Raw genomic sequence first — 23375 nt, forward strand, 5'->3', positions numbered from 1 at the left:
AAAAAACTTTCCCAGGCTATTTTAATGCGACTCCCACAGGAAATCAGCTCAGGAAAAGGGATGGATGGGGTCAGAAACATTTTTTTTTTCGTTTTAGCGCCGTCGCAATGTCCACGATTTACTCGGGAGTCACAAGATCCCGGAATGCGAAAGGACTTCAAAGCGAACCAACTTAATACGGGAAAACGTTTAAACTGAATTTGCAAGGAAGCGTTTCGTTTTACGGCTACAAGAACAGGAATGTTGAGTTACTATTTATCTCACATTGTTATTATTGTTTATTTCTTTTATATATATTTTTTGTGTATGAAATGTTCCTCTTTAACTGCTTTTAATGCATTGATTTTTTTTTAATGACAGGTCTCAGGCCTAACACATCCGTTTTTTAATAGCTCTGTTTTGTAATTAAAATGTAGATACTCTTCTGTAGAAAAGTGAACAGGTGCATTCATATTAGACCCCTGAACAAGGTTTGCCCAGCGTGCCCAGTCTGTCCTGTGAGCAGAAATGTGTTGACATTCGTAGGCCTGATCACATGAAGCGCTCACACAGCGCTGACCCCCAGCTGTCGCTCCCACTTGCTGTCTGCAGTCTGTCCAGCAGATGTCGCTCGTCCCCCGCTATTATCACGGGAGTTGTTTATCCAGGGAAACGTCTTCAAGGTCTTTGACTTGCAAAAAATAAATCTCAAGGCTGATCTGCAACTTTTGTTTTGTTTAGCAAGTATATCACGCTTAACGCGTGGTGCATGCGTCAGTTCTGGGGTATTGTCCAATTCCAGAGAGAACTGCAACAACCTTCAGCTACACAGATGTGGGATAGGATTCAAGAAATGACGAGCTGATGAGTGACGGGAAACCGATAAAATCTTCGCTCTGACCGATGAGCTCCATATACGGCTTGTTGGAAACTTTGAGCGGAAGATAAAGAACATTAACATTTTCTTATTTTAAAAAAATCTTTATATATATAATTTTGTACTTTGTACTATAATTTAATTGTAAACTATTCAATGGTTCAAAATGTATTAATTTGACTACCGAATACTGCAAGAAAGATCGTGACGAACAAAACCCCACAAGCTAACATAAGGTGCCAGAGCCCCAAACCTCCATTGGAGGGTCATTTCTCAATTTTGGGGGTCCCACTGTGTTCAACTGATGTGCACCCTGTTTTTCAGTTCTGTTCTAAGAAACCCACCTCAATGAAAAATCAGCCAGTTCTCGGCTTCCGACAGAAAACGAATGAAATATTAAGAAGAATTGTTTGTTTTGCCTCCTGGCCCTGCCATGTGGCAAGTCGTGTGCGTCTATATTTTTGTAATCTTTTAGTAGTTATAAGAAAAACACCTACTAGTTATGCCATGCACTATTTCCAAAACGAAACAAATTGTGAAAGGATTGTTAAAAGTTTTGTGAGGGCCTTGTAAATTCACCAATTCAGTTTCTGGGTCTCAGTGGTTTCCAGGGTTCTGCAAGTTTAGAGTTGCAGGTTCCCAATGAAGTCACAAGAAATTGACATCAGATGGCCTCAGTGTTAGCTCTTCTTATAAAGGATCAAAGCCTAAGAGAAATTGTGCACTATGGGGAAAATATGGCACTGATATTCCCCTCTTCCCTGCACATGGAATTAAGGTCCTCGAGGTTCATCCTGTTCACTAATTCAAAATGTTCTCTTCTCCAGTCTTGCAGGCTGCAGCTTAACAGATCTGCAGAAAAAATCCAGACACATCATCACGTGCCTCTGCTTTTCCATCTTACAGCTCCAACCAGTTTGCACCGCAAGAAAATGTCAATATATAATTTACACCAAAGAGAAAGGAATCATAGCCACTGCAGAAAGGCCCAGACACCTTTATTCATGGAGGACAAACAAAAAGCAGTGAATCATTCTGACACGGCTTTTTAAAAGTTAGACTTACTGTAATGGCAAGAAATAGACGGCCTTCTCCGTGGGGGCAATAAGACAAGGGTACCCAGTCTATTCCTTTTCAAACACCAGATATTTAACGTCACTGATTCCCTGGAAGGAAGGCAGAGCTGGAGTGAAATAGCCAGAAACGCAAAAGACTCCTGAGAGAAAGTGGCAACAGCCACTGTCCCTAGAAATTAATCACCAACTGCTGGAATTGAACCTTAATCATTTCCTTTCTGAGAGATGCTTACATCCAAAGCAGTGAAGAACAGGATGGTGGAAACCTCACATTTCGCTCTTTGAGAGGCTGCCGTGTTGATCCTGCTATAATCTGCTGTTGGGGTACACTCGGAGGTTGACGTTTGCTGTGAAGTCCTAGTCAGGCTTTGAAACAGATAATAAAAAATTAAAAATTAAAATTAAAAATTAATTAAAAATAAAAAATTCTGAAAGTTTTTTTTTTAATCTTGCATGTTTTAGAGTCTTGTCAGTGATGTCAGTGAGAATTGAAAAAGCCCAAAGGAGCTGTCTCTATGAACAGTTTACAAGCGCCACGCTTTTCCAGGAGCTCAGCAGTGACATTGGAGTTAACAGCACAAACCGCTCAATAACTGTGCCCCTGCTCCTGAAATTCTCCAGAACTGGGGAATTACCCCAGAGGGGTCTTGTGAGAAGAGTCCTGAGCTTGACTGCATTAAAAAACAAACGAGTACACACTTTGTGCATGGTGTCACTCAGACTGGAGCTGCAGAGGATTCCTTCTGCCTCAAGTCCCGTCAGAGCAGGCACCCACCGGGACACCAGGGACAGAAGACTTTTTCAGTCGTGTGTCCTGACTTATACAAAAATATATTACTCCCCTAATGGCACTGTTTTGGTTTTGCTTTGTTCTGTGTGATAATCACTTGTTTTTAAATCATTTTTGTTGGTGCCTAAAATATTCCAGTTGGTGGTATGAAGTTAAGAAAGGTTAGGTCTCTGAGACTTGGACCCAATCAGTGGAAATCCCTTAGCTGACTGAGCAAGCTGACAGCAAGGCAGCCACACTGTGGACAGAAGACAAACCTGCTTTAAAAGGCTACAGTCAGCCACAGCCAGCGCTGGCAGCTTCTACCTTAACCCATTCAGAGCTTATTGCTGCAACCCTCTTCTAGCAGCACAGAAGGGATGAAGTGTTTGTCACAGCCATCTGTTATTTTTCACATTGCTAGTCTCTCAGGGCCTTACCGAAAACTTAGTATCCATCGCAGGACAGATGAAACTCCAAGGATATCCCAGTCTGGCCAATGTCATGCCCATCAACTCATGGATACCTGCTTGCATTTGCCTGCTTGAGCAACTTGATTGTGTGGCGTTTATGGCTGCTGCCTCACAGCTCTTGTGTCCCGAATTCGATTCCGAACTGGGACTCCATCCAAGTGAACTCTGCCTCTTCTTTTCCAGCCTCCTGGGTTTCCCCATGTTCTCCCGATTCCTCTCACCTCCCAGAGACACGCTGGCAGGTGTATTTGGTGTCTATAAATGATCCCTGTGTCTGCGTGTTCCCTGTGAGGCAATGTCAGCTCGTTTGTGAATTGTTTATTCACGATGGGTTCTCATATCATAGACTCACAAAAAGAGTTTATTGCCGTGACCCTCACTCAGAAACAGCAAATGTTTTCGTGTGTAATTGGAATTTACTCTTAAAAACTCTGTGGGGAAAAATGTAAGATGTAAGGTGTGGCGAAGGGTTAGCTGGTACTGAAATACTTAATATTTCCGTTGGAGATATTTCTTGTTCTGTGAAGGTATGCCACAGGGTGAGTCATGCAAGACCAGGCCGTATGAATAGCAGAAAGAGGCCTGGTTGGTGTGGCTCTGCTGGAGGACAGGCACTGCTCTTGTCTGTGTTCCCAGGGCTCCTATAGCTCGCTAGCCAATGACGAAAGACATACTGTAGGCCCCGAGAGACGACTGTGATTTTAACATGAGACATGAGCCTTCCCCCTCCCCTGACGGCCTCTGGTGCTCTTTAACTATTCTGACATGGCTGCCACTAGGGATCTGGAGCCAGAGATATGCCACCAAATTTGGAGTGGAGACCTTTGCTATCCTTGGATACAACTTCATGTTTCATTTTTTTTTTTCGTAGAGGCTCAGGGTCTTTTCAGGAAAAAACTCCTCCTGGTTCTGATGAGGGGACTGATAGGCTATTTTTCTGCATTTCATACCCTGCCTAACATATTATGTGTGTGTGTGTGCGTGCGTTTGCCTCTGTACTTCAGTGTCTCAGGAAGTGAGTATGGCGGAGTTCTGAGCAAGAAACGGGCTGCTTTGACTGAATGTTTGATTAAATATTTAGCACACATTAGTAACGCTTGACAAAGACAGGATGGGATGGGGCGTGGGGGACTGTCTGTCTACAGGGTCCCAGGCACCTCCAATCACAGCTGTGAAGCTCTAAATACTTCTCCTTGGCCACTAGCTTTCTTAACAGATTGAATACTTACTCATACTCAGTACGATGGGAAGGTCAGTGCTTGTATCTTGTTAACAGCACCTGTATGTAAGCCTGTTTTGAAAAGAACACAAATGCTGCAGAAAGTGTTGAGCTGGGTGTGAACAGAGATACAGAGGCCTATGAAGTGACATATTGGGGGATGTTGGCTCTCCCAAACACTAGAGAGATCAGAGCCCACTGTTGCGCTCCAACTTGCCCTGGGTGAAAGCCTTATTCAGCAAACTGCCCTCATGGGTGTCCTACTCGACATGCATGACAAGAACTGAGGAGCACACGTAAGATTTCCCTGCTCTGGGCCAGCTTGTGCAGGTACAGGGATCTGCTCTGTGGTCCTCACCCCATAGTCTGCTTTTCTCAGCTATCTGCACGGGGGGTCTGTAGACTTGCAGTGGGTTTTTTTTCCTGCAGTGGTCCATGGCTTCAAGTGGTTACCAAGGAGCCGTCTCTCTATAGCAACAGCACCGCTTTAGAGAAGATTCTGGTCAGATCTTCTAAGCTTGCAAAACCCTGAGCTTGTCAAGCAGTTGGTAGGAGAGACTCCTATTGAAAATCAGGTGTGGGGAACATAAAAACACCGCTCTGCCTCTTAGTGTTTTTACCAATTCACTAGCAGGGCACACAGGGGCTTCCAGGAAAACTATAATAAATAAGCTCCTTTTCACAGCATAGACAGATCGAATGACTATGCTTCTTAAGTAGTTAACCTCTGTGTGTTAGATAAATCTTCTCTCCATTGTGTATCTTTGCTAATCTCTGTTTTTAATAGAATGTGCAAAGGACAGGCTAGAGCTACCACATAATAAAAATGATGAAAAATAAAAGGAATAAATAAATAGCAATGGAAATTGGCTTGAATTACCATGCGCCCTGTGAGCCCCGCGAATGATGTTGCACAGTGATTGATCTCACTGTGAAATCACTACGACAGCTACACTTGCTGAGCTTTTAGATACACAGAAAAAACAGGAACAGAAGCCAAACCAAGCACCGGTGAAAACGATCCTTCGCAAGTCCTCTTTAGGACTTAAATTAAATTAATTATCCTGACATTCTGATGTATATCCTGCAAGCACACAAGCCAATAACAGCGAGAGGCAAATATTAAGCAAAAGGAACAGTACTAATTTCCTGCTGTCAGGAGCGTTGCAATGCAGACAGCAGCCTCTCCCTGCCTGTGTTTCTCAGCCTCTCACCGTCTTCATACCGTTCACGCAGCTGTAAGGGAAAGATTTTACTGCATGAAAAAAAGAAAACACGAAAAACTGTAAGAATATCAGTACACTCCATATCACAAAATGATAACAAAAATAAATATTTCCTAAAGGTCTTGGCTATTTAAACTTATCGCTTTTCATTACTGCTGGGCAAGACTATTTATGCGGGGCTAATGCCATTAGCTCGTCTTCCCTGTTGGGTCAGTCACTGTTTCACGCGACCTGCCATCAATAATTCTCAGTGTTGCAATAGTTAATGCAGTCAGCTGTTAAAGTACTGCTAAACACATAGCTTCACCCAGTGTGTTTACCTACAGAAGTACCCCCTAGACCCCTACTGTGCAGTCTAATTTGCTTGGGTGGGATTTTTTTTTTTTAATCCGCCACTTCTTTACTTCTAAATGATGTCAAGCAGGCGGGATAATAGCGCAGCAGTGAGCAGTTTAAGCGGAATGCATTGTAATGAGGCTACAGAACTGTAAAACGTTACCAGCGGAATGGGTTCGGAGACGAGGACTTGGTAATGAAGATGGAGTGAGTGCTGTGCACAGCCTTTTGTGGAAGAGGGACTCTTAGTCATTATGCTGAGGATTTTGCGTGTTCCGTGACCTTTTCGCCGACTGTGTTAAAAAAATACAGGGCGAGTCTTAGAATGAACACAGCGCACAGGCACAGCGACACTAACAGCACCGATTGCGTAGCTGTAGGAATGTTTCTGAGTCATTTGAGACAATTTTAGACCTGTTTTCTAACACATTTATTTTTAATTAAATTACACTATATAGAGTAAACGTGTCATTCGGGGTGTAGCGCACGTTTTACGTTGGTTAATCAATTAAGACCAAAATAAAGGGGGGGGGGGGGGGGGGCAGATAAAGATACGATTTTAGAAAGGTTTGGTTTATTTTTGAGGTTTTAAAATGGAAACGAAAACTAAATGCGTGACCAATGAACTATATTTTTCCATAAAGAATTCTTACTTAAAGACCGACTAAATGTCTTTTATCAGTATCCTGCTGTTAATATATATTTAGGGTGTATTTTCTGTTGTAGTTGGGAGTCCGGTGGGAAATCGATCATCACACCCCCCCACAGTAATGTTAACACAACCCCAGGGGAGCACAGATAAAGAGGCGCTTTGCAGCGAGTGGTGTCCGGGCTCTGTCCCCGCCGAGCCGGGCGCCGGCTGCTGTCCAGCGTGCTGACTGCAGAGGCGCCTGAGAGCGGCCGTCTAACCCGCGACCAGCGGAGCCTTGCAGGAGCGTCCTTCAGCTGAACCTCAGCAGCCGAATAAGCTCCAAGCGCTGAAAATGACCGACTCCTGCTTTCACCTCCGCCGGCTATTCTAAGACCGTGACGCTCAGCGGTGCGGTGGCTCGGTGGCTCAGGATCTGCGCCCGTGGTTAGAAGGTTTACCGGTTCGTATCTTGCGGCCGGCAGAGGAATCCTACTCCGGTGGGCCCCTGAGCAAGGCCCTTCACCCCAGCTGCTCCAGGGGCGCTGTATTAATGGCTGACCCTGCGCTCCGACCCCCAGCTTCTCCCCGTGTCTGGTGGAGAGCAAGCTGGGGTATGGGCAAAGACAAACTCCTCCTACAAGAAATTGTATCTGGCCCAATAAAGCGATCTTTTCCTGTGTGCTCGAGGATTTTACCGTTCGTCGGCCGCGTTTTCCTTCTGTCGTCTGTTTTTAAATCCGATCTGGAAGTTTTATTACTTGTCGAACAAGCGTCTAACATGTCTTTCGCGTCACTGACGCCTTTAGTGAGATTTTTGCCAGGCCATATACGACCCCTCCGTTATTTGGAAGGTAAAGGTGTGCTCTCTAAGGGAACAGAGGACGAACAGCGCGGTAGCTTTCGGTCACTGGTTTCAGGGGCTGGCTGCGAGCCTTTTAAATTATTGACTCACATACTCTGGCTTCCAACGGGTTACAATGATCCATGCCAAGACACTGTGTTGGAAAAACCCGCGAATAAAAAGCGCGCAGTGTGTTTACAACCATAATTAAAGTGCGACGGGCCGAAAGGAGAAAGACTGGCATTATCATTAAGAACAGGAGGCATCACGGAACCTCTTCAGTAGAGGGGAGCGGAGGGAGGGGGGGGGCTTGTGTATCAGGTAGGGAGACCCCGTTTGACGTCAATGCAGGTGCGGGGGCGTCCTGTTTGTGCTGGGAGAGCGGGCTACACCACCGCAGTTTGTCTCAACAGATCTGATTAGTCCAACTCACAAATGCAGGAGTGAGGGGAGAGAGTTATCCCGGCTTTACGATAATTACTTTGCGTTGAAAACTTAAATCACCGGGATGCACGACATCGCGGCAACTCCGGGCATAATCTCCGACTGAGCCTTTATGGCCGAGATGCTGATCGGAGAATTTGCAGCATCAGGCCACAGCACCCGTTTTGAAAGGCTCTGCGGTTTTTACAAGTTGCTCGTAAAGACGCGCTTTAAGATGTATGCATGAGCGCTATGGAAACCTCGAGCCGGTGAAACCAGAGGCTGCGCGCGCGCACGGCCGCGCGCTCCCCCCCCCCCCCCCCCCCCCCGCGCTCTCCTTGACCCAGTTCTCTGAAATCTGTTTGATATTTTCTCCCGCGTTGTCGATTCCGCGTATAAGCAATGAGCAGGATTTTTTTGTGTGTGTTAAATGAAAGCGTGCCATTTTAATGTCTACTTAAATATCCTATTTTATACGTCGCATGAATGGATCGTTTGGGAATTCATCAAGTCCTAATCAAAACGTCGGTCACCAGAACCCTAGGGATGAGCTCTTAAGGTTATACGGTTACATTTCTTTTTTTTTTCATTATTTGGATAAGTGGAAATCAGGTATAAAATATTATCTTTAGGCTGATAAAAATGGAACTTTACGTGATGGTCCCTATTCTGCATGATAATAAATGTCTAGTCACATGCTAGTGATGTTGCCAGCAAGATCGCAGAACAGCACCTGACTGAAATCAGAAATGAGCGTTTCTCTGTGAGAATGAGAGTACAAAATAATTACACCGCTTTCACACTTCTGATACCCGGGAGGGGTTTCGAGGAGGAATTGGGAAAACTGAAACCTCCGCGTTGAGACCGTGAAAGGTCTGCGCGGAGTCTCAGCGTTAGGAACAGGCCGGAGAGCGGAGATTAAAGCAAAGGTGCGAGTAGAAAAATAGAAAATACGAAATAGCCTCTGTTTAAAACGTCCATACAATCATCTAGTCCCGTGTATGTGGGCACTTCAGTCGTCTTATGGAAAACCACCCTTCTAGTTCCCTTCTAGAATTAAATCGTCACGCCTCCTGCTGCTGAGCGTGTTAACAGGGGAATCCACAGTTACTGCAAATTCCACAGGAGTTCATACTGACTGCGCCATTTGGCATTCTGTGCAAACATACGGCCTTCTTAATTCGTTTAAACCAAGAAAAATCACTTCACTACATTTGCCGGAAATTAGAAAACGTGCTTCTTCAAAGATTCATTACACGAACAGCGTGCGGGCCTTAACTCGGGCAGTCTCTGCTATCTGGACCGAGTCAGAAATCCCGCCGGGCGAGACACACCTGGGCTTTATTGAAAGAGCTGCCCGGCCCCTTGAACAGTCGAGATATCCACCTCATCACATTGCAGCGAGGGTGTGGGGGCACACGGGCCTTATTTGAAGCGTTTTGAGACGATGTGTCACACAGGGCGCTATCTGAAAATATGTCTGTTCTATTGTTACTAGTTGCCGTTGCGTTTTCCTATTTGTGTTTGCCAAGGAAAGAGAGGAGAACGTCGTTCTTCCACAGAACCGCACCAGACGAAACACTCCGTCTGAATAATGCAATACAGCCTTACTGTAAAGGGGAGGAAACAGCCCAAAACGCGACACCTTCTCAGTCAGCAGGAGATGTTGCCGCAGGACTTGTGCCTCGTTACCGTGTTGCTCGCTCATTTTACAGCTGCGGTGCAAGACTTCACACGTCATTTACAGTCACCTGTCTCCGTGCTGATTCCCCAACTGTGGAACTGAGGACGTCGGACCACTGGAAGGTCCCCCTGCTTCTGAGAAAACGAGATCAGAAGATCGTATACCAATTTCAATAAGTGGAAAGTTCCCTCCGCCTATTTATTATTCAGAAATGTGTGTGTATCGGCACCGTAAGGACTTCCTGCAGTGGTGAATTTCAATGAGTTGCAATGCAGAGGCGCACGTGCTCTACTGTATGTCACCAAACGGCTCGTGGTTAACTGCAGGAGTGCTGTAGGCATGCCTCACCAGGGCTACCCTATCCCCCACTCCGATTAACAATTATCAGAGCAATTACCCAACGTAGGCCTACCCCCCTGCCACTACAGAACTGTTTGTGCTCCAATTAGCTCTGATTTCCCTTTGTTTCCTCAACCAGCAAGGATTCAGTACTGATGGCCTCCATCACTGCCTCCTAGCTGACACAACCTTCCGAGGAAGCCAAAAGCATTGAAAAAATAATCTCTTCTTTTAATTAGCTAACATTTAATCATTATTAAGTTATAGATCTGTGTTATGGTCTGTACCAGTGAATTGCTGCACATGTATACACGTCTGTATTGTCGTAGGCCTGGTTAAATCATTAATTGTCTGTATAAACGGCCCCAGCAAATTACAAACGTTCTGATTGATAGCGAGTTTCCATTGGCTAAGAGCAAGAATCCTCTCCAGTAGTTGCTCTCAAACTTGATCACCAGTCTGCACGGGCGGATCGAACTGGTGGATTAATTCGGTTCTGTATTGAATCTAAAATGATCGTCGCGCACTGTCTCCAAATCTAATGAACACAGCCTCGAGCTGTGAAGTCCGGCGATAAGCTACGTGTGGTGGTACGGCTCTACACGTGACCTGCTGACTACCTCCTCAGTGATTGCTCACGGATGTTTGAACAAACCGCTGCCTGAAGCCAGCTGAAGTCCGGCAATAAATCCTGGTGTTCAATCACTTGTCCCGTGTCACTTCTCCGCCTCATGGGGCACTTCCGTGGAGCTCACCTGTTGTTGGAGGCGCTATGAAATCCCTGATGCGCGTTTTTAAATGCACCGGCCCAAAGCAACTTTTTTTTTCCTGGGGGAAAAAAAGACTCGATCCTGAAATGCGCCCGTTCCAAAACCAGGCGATAACCTCCTGCAGCTCCTGAAGTCTAAAGTGCTCGGGAAGACGAAAGGGGAGATAAACTCTGGAGTTACAAGACATTATTGAATTGGAAAATCGCATTGTGATCTAGATTACATTCTCTCGATCTGGAGGGCTGGCGGTGTGTCGCAGCCAATACATGTAAGCGCTTATCTGGCTGCCCGTGTCTGGAGAGAGAATTGGAAGAAAAGAAAGAGTAGAAATCCACAGTCCATCATTCACCATCATCGCGGAATTAATGGATTATTGACGATAGACGGATATCCAGCGCCGGGGACTGCAGATCCAGCTCCGTGTTTTTGCCCTGCCCCGAGCCGGGGGATAGGAGCCTGTAGTGGAACTCATGAGAGCCAATAGGACTGCAGCAGTGTTAGAACTGGGGAGCCGGTGTGCGGGCGAAAGGCGACCACAACTCAAGAGCGGTGTTGAGGGTGTCTGGGCTGAGAGCCGAGCTCTGCGGGATTTGTTTATTTACCTGGCGACTCCACCGAGGCTCGTGTGTCAGAGGAATACGTGCACTTCAGAGGATGCTCTTCGAGAGGTCCCCGAGGAAGGTAAGGCTGCAGCAGGGTGAAATTGGCCCCCGACCTGGGGGTCACCTGTCGAAGTAGTCTGTCAACTCCAGTCACAACTCCCGTGTGTTTCTTTCGCGTTTACAGTGAGTGACAAAGAGCAAGCAAGGTCCGCGTTGTGCTGCGCGGCTACAGATACCGAAAAGTAATCCTTGTCACTCTGTCTGGGTTGCTGTGCTAGCAGACAAGGTGCCTTCCCCTGCTTCTGCAATTAACAGTAGAGTAAACTTCTCTTCTCGCTGCTGTGAAAACCCCCCAGCACAGTATCATCACCACACGTAGAGTACAGTACATGGATAGAGGCACTTGTGAACTACTGTACTAGTTATCGCAATGATAATAGCTGGTACTGCGATGGACGGATACTGTATGTCAAATGTGTTGCTCAGGTCACTGGGCTCAAAGGCTACTCGAGGTTTGCTGATCGTGTCGGAATGCCTCCGAGGAAGTCTTGTAGTGCGCGTGTCGTGCTGCGAAACGTCTTATTTCTAAGCAGTCGTGTAAAGGTTCAATTAGACACTGGGAGCACTGCAGCAAAGCGGGGACGTTTTTAGTGAGGGATTTGTTAAACTGCTTAAGTTCTTCCAACGACGGTAAATCCGGCTAACATCTCTGGAGTAAAGAGATAAAAAAAAATAGACGAAAACGGGTTTCCACCGCGTGCCAGCACATCCGTGCAGATTGAAGGTGGCTGTAGGTGTTTGCTGTAATGTGTAGTCCGTAAATGCGCGGGGTGACTTTTATAACCACGGCCGCGCTTTTTCTTCCACTTTTGATCTGTGGAGTGTTTAAGACACAGGGGGGTTTGACCTGTTCCCAAACTTGAGGAGGATGACATTGACACGCACTTAATTACTGAGCTTCCTGCCCGGTCAGTTTTAACCAGGCAGAAACGAAGTCTTGAGGATAACCGAGTCCTGTCCCCGGCACGCCTTCTTCGCGTTACCGGTGAACCACAGGGATTCTCCCAGAGCCCCTCGGCGGTCCCTCCGTGTGTGGTACAGTACACGAGGGACGGTAGTTCACACGTGTTGAGAGTAATACAGACCTTCCACAGTGCGATACTCATTCTACTATTTCTACTATTGGAAATACTAGAGTTGTGTTGTTGTTGTATGTGTTACATTTCTGTAACATTAATGCTGTTATTTATGAGACATCCGAACTGCAGTTCTGTCTCGCTATCGTATGTCGGACTGTATTTATTTAAATACATTCAAGGGGAAAAGGGAGTCCCCGTTACCTGTAAAGCGCTTTGAGTGGAGTGGCCAGAAAAGCGCTATATAAGTGTAAGCAATTATTATTATTAAAACAGTTGCCACCGCGGATTGGGTGTGAAGTCGCCAGGGCATTTCTCCGGGACTGTGAGCTGTATTTCACGGCTGTGTGTATCCTACTGTACTGGTGGGAGACTGTACAGTAGCACTGGCTTTGACAAAGCTGTTCATTTGTGGTACAAGTTTCCATTGGATAAATTTCTCAACCGTGTAGCAGCACACCGCTGAGTCAAACGGCTCGTCGGTCCCGGGGGTGAACCATAACACACAGCAGTGATTTTTTTTTTTGGCTTTCGGATGGTGAAGAAAATAAACTAATCCTAAGGTGTTAGCAAATAGAAAATAAAACATAGCTAGATCAGAATGGTTGTGTTTTTGCGGGTTACTACACACAAAGCGGTATAACGCAGTGTGCCATCCACCCAAGCCAGAGAAAGTAGGGTGACGAACTGGAATCAGTATCGATTCAGAGGTTGTTGTTTTTTTTTTTATTACACACAACGAATCCTGGTGCAGAAGTTCGGATTGTTCGCAGCTCTGCTCCTGTGTCTAAAATGTCATGATTGTTGTTGGTTTTTTTGGACCTTCTTTCAGTGTATTTATTTGCAGCGCATGATCTAAAGCTTTCTTAATGCGGAGAAAGAACGTGGACCTCTCGCATGCTGTCGAAATACAGTCTGATGCGCGCCCGGAGGTGGGTGTGATGGTGTCATTTTTACGCCGTTACATGGCACGTGACGCCACAGACCTTGCCGCGGTTTGCCTAGCTCGGATCTTGAACTCACATCCAGAGTGCATTTGGTAACGCTGAAGGAGAAGGTTACCGAGCGAGGGACTTGTGTTCGTGGCGAATTCGAAAGTCCACTTCAAGACCTCTTCACCGACTGTAGCAAGCATCAAGCAGTGCAGTTCGCCTTCTTCTTCACTGGGGCCTGTATTTTGAACAGGAGGCTTCGGTGCAGAGCCTTAAGATCCCCGTCTCAGCATCGTCCTCCTGTAGTTCAAAGCAGACATTCTGTCAAGAGTGACCGTGTTGATGTCTGCAGGCTGCCAGCACGCCCCTTAACGAGATACTGTAGCTTCATTTTCAGGCTGATGCATTGAAAGACAGACTTTAAACAAAACGGAATCTGCGCTAGCAGACAGGTTTTCAAAGCTTTTTGCTCTGGAGCAGAACTGCTCTTAATTTGCTGAATGTAATTATAGAAAGGATTGAAATGACAATTAAGATGGGACAATATAATAGGAAAATAAAGCAAATTATTGTACTGAAGCAAAATGCTTTGAAGGTTGTGCATGTGTTCCCAGAGCATTTTTTATTAAATCATAAGCGCTTCCATTCAAGGCAGTCCTGAGCTGAGGGGCTAGAGGCTATGACTGCTGTTTTTTTTTTATTTAATTTCTCACAATTAAAATATAACAGGAAAATATTTTCTCAGAAATGTCAGATGAGCCATTTGGTATGTATCCAGAATGCGCTGTTATTCATTTCCATACCCATGGCCCTTTGACAATGTTTCATCAAGCATCCCTGAAGACATTGTTCAGGTGCTTAGTGATCGCACTGACCTTTGTACAGAAAAGCATGGTTTTCAATTAGCACTCATGTATTCTAGGTGAGCAATATTCTACCCAAAAATCTAAAATGGTATCCATGGGTGCAAAGCTATTCTGTGTTTGGACAGTAACTTTTTTTTAAATCAAAATCAAGTCTAATGCCTCATATTTTGACTGGATGAGGTATGTGTGCATGCATCACAAAATCTACACTGCTGTGTGCAATAGGTTTGCATATGCACAATGCAAATGATTGTTATTGCCAAACAATACAAAGAAAGTTTCCCAACTTTACCAATATAGTGACACCAGCTTGCTACAGTATCTTCAACAGATTAAAACTGCCTGGTTCTAGTCAATTAACAGCTCTGGGTTGCTTCTTTAAATGTCTCCATTTGGTGAGTCACATGGAATGCAGGGTTTGTATGCATAGCAGGTCACAAAGGAGCACAGCTGAAGAGGAAAGTGCATCCAATCAATACCATCAATGCTATACAGAAATTCCTGTGGTCTCTTCATTTGGTCCATTTGCAGCAATCTTGGAAACATGACACTTAAAACGCAGAAGTGACTGGCTCAAACTGTAGGTACAAATGTCTAGAGTGACCCCCTTCATTCTCTCTCTCATTCCTTCAGCACACAGAAACCCACACCTTATGTTCACAGCTGGTTAAAATGTGTAAATATCCAAAGTCAGGTGACACCCTTAAAAACCGAGTGCTCTGTCTCGCTCCTGTTTCGAAGCCTCTGTTACCATTAGGCTGTCTCTCCAAAAAGTTCATTTCAGTTTCTGAGGCTTTGAAGAACCACAGTATTAAATTTAAAACCCACAAAATCTCATCAGGACTTAAAGAGCCATGCAGTCAAATATTATTGTCTTCACCACAAAGATGAGCAGGTACACAAAAGGGTTAAGAGAACGTGAAATCGGGTCTCATTTGGGAATAGCACTGATGGTGAAGCTAAGGTCTCCAAACTCTTCAGCCTGGGAAAGGAGCGTAACTGTCCCCGTTTCTCCCACAGTTAGCACAGGGGATGCTCTGGGGTTTGTCCCAATGTGTTCAGAGGCTGCTGCCCTGCCTGGAGGAATGGGGTTGTTCTGTTGGTGCTAATGGGGCTGAGTCCCAGGGTGTGAAGCTGAGTGAGGCTTCTTTTGCCCGGGATAGTGAGGGTGAGAATGTAGCCCGTAAACAAATTGCTGATACACCTGCATCCATTTCCACTGCTCCGACCTAATAGGGATGATTCATTCTCACACTGTGCACTGTGATTGTAGGCAATCTCCAGAGGTGAGAGGTCCCTTCGCTCTCACATCCATCCCCGAGAGCAACAAATTATTGGAAATTTCCGCCTTGTATCATCTGGGATAGAAATCTGAAAGAATGAATCCTGGTGTTGCTTTTCCCATAAGCTGCGATTCACAGTCCTGGTTTATTGTACTGTACAGTATGTGATAAAATGAGTTGTTCTGTTTTCATATAGCTTTTTAAAACACAGACGTCGTGCTCAATGAAATGTAATTAGCTCTGTGCTTTTTATACAGTGTGGATTGGTATTTTATTAGCAACAGATAGTAAAAGGCGAAGGTTTACCAATTTTACAAATGTTAAAGATTGGTGTTTAATGGCAAATATCTTGATAAATCTAAAAACGCATGCAGTTTTAGTCACATCAATATCACTGACTATAGAGAACGGAATTGTGGTTATAGAAAAAACTTAAAGCACTACGTATTCGTGGCTACCTAACCATGACTAGGTAATACAGTATTTCAGAAGATTGTACAATACATATGGCTGTTTCCATATAGGACAAACAACTTGTTAATTTTTTAAGTATATGTGGATTTATATCAGACAGTAACAAGGGTTTGTAATATCTTCCCTGAAGGTGAATTTACAAAAAAACTGGTGTGGGGTTACTTTCCCTCTTAGGAAAAGAAAAGTGAAAAACAGAGCTCTGTTCTAACAGTCTAAGTGGATAAACTTTAGACAACACTTCTCCTTCCTCTGGAGAGAGAGACTGGGCAGTGAGTTCAACATTTCGACTTTGCAGAGGTCAAACTCCAATCTGGAAATCCAAAGTGAAGGTAATGGTTAAAATTACCTCTTTTTGTTTGCATATTTGGAAAGTTGTTGCAGATAATCTTAGGTACTGAGCCCCGCTTTCACACAAAACTGATAAAGAACAGCTGAGCCTGGAGCTTTTCCTGCAAATGGTCTAGGCTTCCTGGAGGCGTTTTATTGTCTGTTCATAAAGGCTCTGAGATGCTAATCTGATAGATACCACTGGGTCCCAGCATAAACCCCATTATCTCACTTTTATTCCCAAAGTCTTTGTTTTGAATCCTCAAATGATTCCTTGCTCCGGCATTGCAAAAACAAAAACCCTGTGAAAGAGGGGAAACCAGGAGCATCCTGATAGCACAGAGAGATTTCATCCAAATGATTTCATTGCCCGCGTTGTCTTCACAGGAGAGTCTAGTGCGTAGAGATGAAAGGTTTTCTCTCCTCTTCTGCCTCTCGGTTACCGCAGGAGCTGCCTTCCTCCCTGGGTGCTCTGGTTTCTGCGGGCCCGCGTGTCCCCAAACGCCTATCTGAGCGCAGTTGTCGTACAGCTGTTGCCAGGGAAGCTCTCCTGTTTTGCTGGGTTCATCATCCACAGCCCCGTGCTGCACATTTAATGCTAAGGGTAAAGAGGAGGAGGAGGAAAGGGGGATAGGGTTGGAGAGAGAGAGAGAGAGAGAGGGGATGAAAGGGCGAAGTGCGTTTGGGAAAGAGGGAGGATGACTAAGATTGTGAATGACAGGGAAGAAAAGCAGCAGCATGCAAAGAATAGAAGTGGTGTAATTTTCTTTAATCTTTCTTTTCCTGTTCTCTTTACGTCCTGCTTATCTAATTATTCCATATTTATGTGTATGTGTGGGTACTAGGTCAGCGCCGTCATTACAGCATCATTTCGGGAGATGACTGCTCACTGGTTTTAATTTATAATGGCTCGCCAATGGTGCTCTAATGCTGAATTATTGAATGAAAGCGGAGAGCACCGCAGCAAAGCACTAGCTGAGCCATGCTCGTCCTTGTGATTTGAAAACCAACCCCAGCACTTCAGGGGGGGGAGACATATACATATAAAGAAATAATATCATAAATCACGTCTCCTGTAAGTGACACCCCAAATCCACAGGAAATGTGACTACATGAAGCAGCTCAAGCAGGAGACTTGGTTCTTGAATTGTAACCTGACCTATCAGAGTGTCTAGCAGGGTTCCTGGAGATCAGAGATGAAGGACAGATGTAAAACAAGCCGACTAGAATACCACTTCCTTGAAATTATTATTTGGATTAATTAAATAATTGTACTTAATAGATTTTTTTTAAATGATGCTGTACCTACACAAACCTAAGCTGTGATCCAAGGCATTGTGAAATATGCAAATATGATTTTTGTCAATACAGCTTGACAAACCTTCATCAGGAATGACTCATGATATGAATACAAGCTACATCAATACATGTATGTATACAGATGAGACAAAAGTGAACGAGACCAGCTTGTTCCAGAGATGATCGTGATGGAAGCGGACAGGAAACTGATAGTAGAGACTTCTTTGTACACCGAAAAGGAGCCATTGGGGAAATCAGTGGTTACAGCAGCGCTCTGCCTTGATCACATGGAGCGCTGCAGAGCAGCACGTCAGTTTAAAACAGTGCAAGTACTGTACAGGGATGGGTGACTGGAACGCAATGCGGGCAAGGTGACCAAAGCAGATGCCAGACAATACCAAACCCTGAGCTCCTAAAAGCAAGGAAGACACAGAGGGCCTGCTCTACTACTGATGCACAGGGGTGGGAGCTTTAAAGGCAGCTCCTGCGCAGCCCCAAAAACAGAACTGGACGAGTCCCATCTCATTGTCTTTGGATGCCAAGATTCCTGTCCCAGTACTCCATTCAGCTGATGGATTTGCTGACAAGGCGGTTTCCTGCTTGTGCCTGTTTCCCCATCAGGGGGACGGCACTTGTCAGGTGTGCATCTCTGAACACTGCAGGACCCCCACAGACTTCCCTCCTTCATGCTCTTCCAGCTTATTGTTTATTACACTTTCACAAGGGCCAGTGTCCATCACAGAGTCCAAGGCTTCCCTTCCCACACTTCTTTTCTCTGGATATAAGAACGGCAAACTGCAGACACGAGCTATTATGTCTCAAAGCCAGGAAACCAATAAAGAAATTTCATAAGGACATCAACACTGAGCTGTCTCTGCAGCTATTTTCAAGCATCAATGAATAACAGCTTCTTGACATGAGGATAGAGATTTGAGCCTTGGATGTCAAAAGTTTATACCAGACGATCTTTTTTTCCATAGGAAATGTAATTGATCTTCATCATAAGTGTGTAAGTTTTAACCCACTGCTCTGTCACGGGGGATGTAACAGTTTCTTCTCACCCAGTATTGTGCCCTGAAACATAAAGCACTAGTTGGAATCTTAACAGTAGTGGTTAAGGGCGTCTGGGCTTTCTGGACCTTGTTCCAGCAGAACTGCATGCGCTGCATTTCTTTTAGCACCTTCACAAACACAAATAAATTGTGCCACAGTTTTTGAATCCCTAAGTAATGATAGGTGCTCCCAGTAGGGCAACAAGCATTTCAGTGGCTTAAATAACAAATCATTGCTTAATTCCTTCACCTATCCCCTGAAGATACGATTCTGAACCAGTATCAGTTTTCAGAGGTTCTGCTGTGTCTTTCTAGGACGGGACTTTGTAAGGCAAGTGATTCTGGAGGCTGAGATTCAGTCTTCCCCACAAAGGTGCCCTAGTGTATGTGCTCCTGACATTGAGTTGAAAGTACAGATAGGCCTGACTCTGTTACCTCTGGCCAGGTGTGTATCACCAGGTAGTGAGTCTGATATTTTATCCCTGACAGCAAATCAGTAAAAGTAATATATGTATCAGAAGGATAGGAAGTGTATTCCTATACAGAGGGTTGTTTTTAAACCTCCTTTTTTATTTGAGGTAGGACTTTAACAGGCTGAAAAAAGTGTCTTTGTAAAAGGAAGAGGTTTCTTTCAGGATGCTGGAAGTAGTGGTTCTATGCATTAATAAATAAACCAAATGTGAGCAGACAGTGATATATTATCATAATCAGTTAGCAGAATTTTCAGTTCAGTAGCTTGGTTAGATCCTAATGAATGCAAGAGGAAGATAAATACGTAAAAAGTATTTGGTGAGAGAATGGCAGCCAGTCTGAGGCTGGATAGGCTGCTCAAACCCTCCCCCCTCACTATTGTGAAGATTGAGGCAGGGAGTTTGCTGTAAGGTGGGGGGATGCGAGAGAAATACACGAAAGACCTGTATTTCCTGGGTGCAAGACTTGTATAGGCTAGCAAAAGTATTAACTTTATCTTATAATTCCAGTGATGACATCCATTACTTTTTATGTTGAAAACTAGAGGGAATGAGTGCAAGGAAGAGACTGACAGCTGTCATCTGAGTGGCTCAGACTACACCTATGAGCAGTTAAGAGCATGCTGCTCTTTAACCACAAGCATATCACACACATTTTACGCTGCATATCCATTGCTGCTTATTGCATTGTAGACAGACTATGATATGGGACTTGAATTGCAAGACCAGTAAAACAGTGGATTAGTCTGCAATGGATTTCCCATTGTGGATAAAGAGAACATGACAGGTCAGGCATATCACATGCAGGGACAGGGGGATAATTACAGTTCCCCTCCTGTACTGCTTGTGCACTATTGGGTTGTATTGGCTTCATAATGCTTCTGAGAAGGCCTCCTCACTCAGGTTGGAATAACAGAATGTTTCAGAGTTTATTTCTTGACTACACATGAAACAGTTTCAAACACCTGTCAGCTCCTGAAAAAGCAGTTGTGCACAAGCTTGCACACTTGGAAACTCACACTTAGCACTGTGAAAGGGTCCTTTTACTTTTCAGTAAAAGCTGAGGGGTCTGTAGGTATGAAAGTGTATTTTATACAGAAAAGTACTGGCTTCATGACAAGCTAATGAGTGTGCAAGTATGATTCTATTTCAATCAATATGACGATGTTCAGTGGACTCCAAAAAGTGTTAGCTACGCATTTGCTATTGCTAATAGATGTAATCAGTGGAGATGTGGAAAATGAAAACTCCTGCAATGTTGTCATATCAGTTGCTTTGCTCAGATGAGTGCAAGTGAATTATTTAGAGCCTGACTATCTACACTCTGTAACCTTCAAGAAGAAAAACAGAGGCTTTGAGTTCTGCAAAGCTCATGACTTAAGCCTGTTTGCAGGTCTGTTAAATGGTGTTAAAACTGACAGCAGTTTTCTTATCTTCGGCATCTTATTCTGAGAGAAAGAGCGAGAGAGACGGACAGAATAAATGAAGGCGTGATCAAAAGGGTAAAGAGGCGAAGAAATGAAAGGAAGTGAAGGGGGATGGGACTCCACATACAGAGAGGGTATCTGGTTTAATGTGCTGATCCCAGCTCCTCTTCCCCTGCGCCCAGGCAAGAGATCAGTCCACTTGGCCCCAGATGTCCTGCTACTTTGTCAGTCCATGAAGGGCGCTTGAATAGGAACAGCATGCCTTTAAATTGAGCTGTGTTTTTAATCAAGACACTGGTTTCTCCCCTCAATCTGTCAAGCTGTCACAGTGGCTATGGAACCTATTTAATCAGGTTGGGGATGGGAAAACAGGAGGTTCACAGATGCTTTGACAATGTGGCCCTGGCTGACAAACTCTTGTCTACCTTCTGTAACTGAAATGTTCAGTCCAGTGCAGCCCTAGCTCAAGCAGACAGTGCACCTGTGTTAGTTCTTAGATAATTCACATGCAAAGGATCAATTAATTTGTTTTGCTGTAAAAAACTAACTATAATAACTTTACTCAGACAAATGCAAACCCTCACCATCAGTTCTTTGACCCTTTAACAGGAGTGGAAAAAGGACTTTGTGTTTAGCCCTGCAACATAAAAAATACAGTGTAGCACTGAAACTTTCAATACAGGAAAGTTGCCTTAAAATGTCAAAGCATATAAATAGCACCTGGTTGTCTTTTCACGATGCTTTAAAATCAAGAGATATGTTCTTTGGTACAATCCTTTTTGAAAATAATCCACTTTATAAAAAAGGAGCTACACAACAATACACACAGAAATCGTCCAGTGTGGAATTCTGAGATGCCGAGCTGGCTAAGGTGCCAATGTTGGAAAGCCTGAGCAGTCTATAAATCTTAACAAAGGATGATGTGAGAACATTCCCATTGGATTAATAAAAACATCCCAGGTAATAAAAAAGGGTATTACTGATCTCGTGTCATTTACTCCGATTTTAACATACAACACACTGACCTAAGTATAGCTTAATAAATCCTTATTGAAAAGCCTCTGTATAGCTCGACAAGTAAATGTCAAGTGGTAATTGCAAAATTGAAAGAGCATTAACAAGGTGGAAAAATTACAACACTACCAACACATACCTAATAATTAAACTGGAAGTTCTAGGAACCTGAACACGTTCGATTACCTGTTTCTTTAGAAGAAGTGGTCTTAATGTTACTTAATGTTACTGAAAAATAACAGGAAAATGAACAAATGATTATCGCAGTTGATGTGCTGACTAAAAGTTTGACGAGTCTACTTAAAGCACAAAATGTTAAACCAAAAACACAATAGGTCCCATAGTACCAATCAGGATTTTCAATAACAATCCCCTTTGCTGCTTCTGACAATGTCCCGAGATGCCACAATTTACTTCATTGTTGTATTAAAAATATTACATCACATTCCTGAGAAATTAAACCTTTGTTTTTTCACCCATTACAGGAGTATCCGGTATGCATCACACAGTTGTTGCCTAAATTCTTATACTTTCTAACCAGGTTAGTTTTGATCTCAGACAGGTTTTCCTTCTTTCAGGTACTTCAGCATTTCCGTAAAAGGTTATGGAAATAAGGAATGAAGGTGTGACAGGGCCCTTGGCATCTAACAGTATACACATGCCCCATCATCTTATTTACATCTAGGAACACATTTTATTTTAATGGAAATGTCCAAGTGATTCATGAACTCAGCTGAGCTGAAACGATATTCAAAAGCCCAGCTTTTTCAGTCCACTTGATAATGGATTCAGGCATATCTATTACATAAAACATTCTTTCCCACAACCCTAGCATTTTTGAAAATGATCAAAATACTTTTTCCTGAAGATATGCCCTCTAATCAGTAGTGCTGCCGAGCCACTCTTGCAGAAAAAAAGACAAACTTTGACAGTGGCACCATCTGCGTCCCATTATAAATGCTGGTTCCAAACTACTGCATGTTTTCTTTTCACCTTCAGCTGCTATTTTGAAGTCATGAAGAGTACACTGTACCAAACTGACACATGCAAGCTTAGGCCAATTCCTTTTAGCAACACCCCTTAACTTTTCCCATGAAGTAGTGCTCAGCAGAAAGCAAGTGATTTGGTTAACTCCAGTGCTCTGGACATCTCAGTTTTCTCATACATGCAATGCTTTTTTAATGCTTTTCTGGATTTCAGTACACTTGAGAATTTTCCGGCAGTGAGACTTGTTTGCTCTGATTTTCATTTTGCCTGAGCTTTGGATTGAAATTATCTACTTCTGCAATCTTTTGCAGTCTCCAAAGGCATTCCTATCTAAAGCTGTAGGGACACCAATTGAATAGTTCATTGCTATTCTAGGTGAATAGCATGGGATGTGCAAACCTTAATGTGCTGAGCTGGCACTATCTTGGATAGCAGGATTAGTTTTACAATAGGTATTCAGACAGGAGATGGGGTGACAGTTCAATAATGAAACTACTGCCATGAAGACAGTGGACCTGTGAACCCAGCATTGACTGGCGTGATAAGAAATAAGTGTCTTCAAACCCGTTCCTTGTACGTTGCAAACCATTGTGTGCTTCATTTGCTGTATCTATAAAGAAAGGACACCAAATAAGGTCCTAAATTTATTAAGAGTGGCATTCCCCATGCAGATAATGCCTTCATATCCTATGTAATGGATGATGAATAAGTATAAATACAAACATTTGGGAAAGTAACTGAAATTGTTACGCCACGCCCCCTGAGGACTCGTCATTCCACCTCACATTCCAAACAGTTCCCAATTAGCCCATTTATCCCAGCCTATTTAATGCTGCTTTACAGTCTCCCCTGTGCTCAGTATT

The 23375-nt window shown here is 44.0% G+C and overlaps 1 protein-coding gene across 2 annotated transcripts in view; it reads left to right on the plus strand.

Annotated features, from left to right (window-relative positions):
• The first annotated feature begins 10594 nt into the window (after positions 1–10594).
• The window catches only part of dlgap3 (discs, large (Drosophila) homolog-associated protein 3), a 115304-nt gene continuing 102523 nt past the window's right edge, over positions 10595–23375 (plus strand). The window contains exon 1 of one of the 2 annotated variants that reach the window (XM_015348846.2): positions 10595–11324. The gene's annotated coding sequence lies outside the window, so the exon portion shown is untranslated. The remainder of the gene's footprint in view (positions 11325–23375) is intronic. The other variant, XM_015348845.2, reaches the window with a different exon arrangement.

Source organism: Lepisosteus oculatus, chromosome 11, assembly GCF_040954835.1.
Source record: "Lepisosteus oculatus isolate fLepOcu1 chromosome 11, fLepOcu1.hap2, whole genome shotgun sequence".
Taxonomy (NCBI): domain Eukaryota; kingdom Metazoa; phylum Chordata; class Actinopteri; order Semionotiformes; family Lepisosteidae; genus Lepisosteus; species Lepisosteus oculatus.